Below are 3752 nucleotides of genomic sequence, written 5' to 3'. Positions count from 1 at the left end.
TCATTGTTGAAATGTTAAAGTTGACGTCTACTACCTCGCTAGGCGTATTTTCTTTTTCCCGTCTATTCCTTCTTCCCTTTCCCTTTTGATCTGCCTTCCTTTCGATAACCTGAGTCCTTTGGAGGCTACTCTCTGAATTCTTTTACTGGCGGTCACACAGGTAGTGAGAGATTAGGAGGTAATTCTGACCCTTATTACAATTGTTCTCCTCCTTGTTTAGGGAATCTATAGAGTCAGCTTTCTTGGAGGGATCATTTCATCCCGCTTCGAACGCATGCTCCTTACTGCGTCTCTACTGAATATTCTGACTTAGCCAGAAGAACTCTTCCATCAATTGACCCCTAGCCTTGTAGGAGTTTTGGCAACCATCTTGTTCCATGCTTTGACTCGTTGTTAGAACCTGGAGCATTTTCTTAGACAAACACTGCTTCCTATGGAGCAAGGACTCAAGAGGATTCCAGTATGTATTTCCAAGAGCTTGTTTTCTACTTGACTTGCTTCTCTCTGGAACCCATGGCCTTTTCATCACTCCAGCCTTCCTGAATTCCAATCTCTCTTTCCTCACAGCAAGGAGACTCCCATCATTTCCCCCACACCCCTCCCCGTGTCCATGGTCGTGGTCCTCACTCCAGTCCCCCTTTCCCTGCCTCTGGCCCCCGAGGCCCCTCCAACACTGCCCCACCCTGCCAGCAGCCCCCCAAGCCCGGCTGAGGCCCGGGTGGGCCTCGAGCTGTGGAGGCGGAAAGGCAGGGTTGTGGCCGGCCGTTCCTGAAGCAGGCCGCCCTTTTGGGGCCAGGGGCCCTCGACTGGGTGGCCAGGGGTCAGGGGGTCAGGGGCGTGAGGGGACTGAGCTCAGGGGCTGAGGCATTCAGGGACTGTTGGGAGGCCGCCGCGTTGGCCAGGGCGCCCAGCGGTGGCGGCCAAGGGAGAGGGAGGGAGGCCGAAGGGGGAGAGAAAAGAGGAAGGCCAAAGACAAGCGTTTGGGGGCGAAAAAAAAGCTTACAGCACCTGGTATTCCCAGGCGGTCTCCCATCCAAGTACTAACCAGGCCCAACTCTGCTTAGCTTCCGAGATCAGAGGAGATCGGGCACGTTCAGGGTGGTATGGCAGTAGACGCCTGCCGCTTCAGCTGGCCGCCCCGCCCCAAGAGCCTGCTGCGCGCTTCCCAGCCCTGGCAAGCGGCTCGGCTCCCCCCTCCGCCTGCCCTGAGCCTGGCGCCTGCCTCCCAGCCCAGGGGCCCAGACTCCTGGGGCACTAGGGCCTCGCCAAAGTCCGTCAGGGCACTCTCCCATCCCGGGACTCCCCAGCCCCGCTGCAGCGTGCCTCCCCAGGTGCAACCGGGTGTGTCGTCAAAGTGCGCGCGCGCGGTGTGCTCTGTGCCCCCCAGCACCCACCCAGCGCCTTAGGCCTGGACCAGCCGGCCACCTGGCCTTCCCTCCTCTCCTCTGCTCTCCTCTCCTCTGCTCTCTTCTGCTCCCCTCTCCTCTGCTCTCCTCTGTTCTCTTTTCCTCTCCTTGTTCTGCTCTGCTTGGCTCTCTCCTCCTCTCTAACCCGTCTGGCTTCCAGCCCACCGAGGAAGGGGCGTTGTCACATCCCAGTCCAGAAGCTGCAGCCCCACCCTTTAATCCCAAGGCAGTCTCCCTGGCTCTGAGCTAGTTTGGGAGAGAGGTGGGCCCTAGTGTCAAAAGACGCTCCTGGAGAGGAGTGCTCTACAGAACTGCTTCTTCAGAGCCCAGGGTGTGTTCCTTTCTGCATCCTGCACCAGGCACTTTGCCTAGCCCTCCAGCCAGCCTGGGAGGCGGTTGCTCGTGGAGGGATGCGTCCTTGACTGGATTCCTCCTCATGGGTTCACACAGCGCACCTCCCAGATGCTATCACGCAGGCATCACACCGGCTGTCCCTCTTCATGAGCTACTTGCGTGGAAACGGCTTTGCTAACAGGAAGGCGTCTTAGCGTTTCTTGCATAGGGCTCTTGGCATCGGCTTCTTAACCTAAGCTTGGAAGCCAGGGAGGGGGCTTGGTCTTAAGGCCCAGGGAGACACTGGAGTGAAGATTGGGGACCTTGAAGCAGCCTCTGTTCGCAAGACGCAGGTGTTGCCAAAGTGTGTGGGACAGTTCGGGGAACGTGTTTGGTGCTTCCCGGTGAGCGCGAAACACGTCTGTGGCGAAGGGGCCTTTTGGCTCTGACAGCAGCCACGAGAGATGGTGCAGCCGCACACATGGGCTTGCGCGGGAATACCCGTGTATCGCACAGTGCGTATGGGGCAAGAGGAAATCGGAAAGCACCTCACCTAGGACGCTGAGGTGTGTGCAGAAGGTTCCGTTCAATGAACGCCTGGTTGCCCCAGGATGGGCAGCACGCTGCCATGCACTCCACTCTTAGAAAGAACAGGGCGAGGAAAGCCACCATTCGTCTAGCATCGTTCTGGAAGCCAGAGCCCATGCCCGGTGCCGAAGAGGCCGGGGGCCCAAACCGTTGTGAGGGCTGGTCACCCTGAAACAGCATCCTCCCAGGCAGAAGACAGCAGTGCTCTCCACAGGGTGTGTGGAGGCTTGAGGAATGTGCCAGGCCCTTCGCTGGGAGCGAGAAACAGGTCTGCTGAGAGGGCAGCCTTCCCCTCCAACAGCACTGTCGAGGAAAGGTGCGTCTGCAAACACATTCTTGCCAGAGAACACAGGTGCCTTTGGAAGCGTGTGTGAGACGACTGGGCACAGTGCAGCCATCTCACCTAGGAGGCTGGTGCTTGCGGCCTGCGCGCACCGCGAGAACCATGTTCCAGGAAGACAGACGTGATTTTCAAACGTACTTGAAGAAGCCTCAGCCAAAAGGCCCTATGGACGAGCGCTCAGAGGCCTTCCTGTCAGGAAAGCTGTTGGCGCCCCTATGGCTCGTCAAGAGGGAACCCCTCGCAAGTGTGGTGGGACAGCATTGGCAAGGTGCCGCACCCAGACCTGGTTAATTATATAATAAGGAGTCTGAAGAGTTCCCAAAATGACATGGAATTTGGGAATAGAAAGATGACCTATGAAGAATAAGAGGACACATGTTCCAAGCAGAGTAAAAATTCTAAAAAATCTCTACAAAACCAAAAAACCACTTAAACCTCCCTCAAATATACAGCTTTCAACATAGCCACTATGAAATTCTGTTCTGCTGTGATTCCCTTAGGTGATGCCTGCTTTGAAGGTCTTACTGGCTTGTTAAATTGCAATGAAGGCAAATGGTTTCCCCTTTTCACATTGACAGATGACCAATAGCCCCATAACACTATGTTAACAAGCACTACCAACCTCTACTGCTGCCCTACTGCTCCAAACCCCTCTGGGTGCCACACTGTGTTTGGGGCAGAGATGAGTCCAGCGAGAAAGTCATCACACCCAAATCATGATGTTGCCAGGATCATCTGGCTGTACTCTGGCAAACACTACATTAAGCTACTGATAGCAATGTAAAGTTCAGCATGGTTGAAGGATCTATATTCTGATTGTCCTCTGGCTCTATGAAAATAGCTCATATGATACTTTGTACATGAGTCTCTTTTTCATATGTAAATATCAGGAGAGAGAGAATCCAATAAATAAACCTTAAAATATTTGAATTACTTGGACTGTAAAGCTAGACAAGTTTACACTTTTAAGCAGCATGAATTTATATTCTGATACTATTTGTTTTAACAGATAACATTGATATTGGGTTTTCATATCAATATTATAGCACAGAGGAGTGCAGTGTCATATATGAGCACATAAT

At 54.0% G+C, this 3752-nt stretch overlaps 1 non-coding gene across 1 annotated transcript; it reads right to left on the bottom strand.

Annotated features, from left to right (window-relative positions):
- Nucleotides 1-996: 996 nt before the first annotated feature.
- LOC131830798 (5S ribosomal RNA) lies at nucleotides 997-1115 on the bottom strand. Its single transcript, XR_009353387.1, has one exon. It is a non-coding gene; the product is annotated as a 5S ribosomal RNA (ribosomal RNA).
- Nucleotides 1116-3752: the final 2637 nt, after the last annotated feature.

The sequence above is a fragment of the Mustela lutreola genome, chromosome 4 (genome assembly GCF_030435805.1).
Source record: "Mustela lutreola isolate mMusLut2 chromosome 4, mMusLut2.pri, whole genome shotgun sequence".
In the NCBI taxonomy this organism is placed as follows: Eukaryota; Metazoa; Chordata; class Mammalia; order Carnivora; family Mustelidae; genus Mustela; species Mustela lutreola.
The sequence above is the reverse complement of the archived record's forward strand: the minus strand, read 5'-3'. Positions and strand labels throughout refer to the sequence as shown.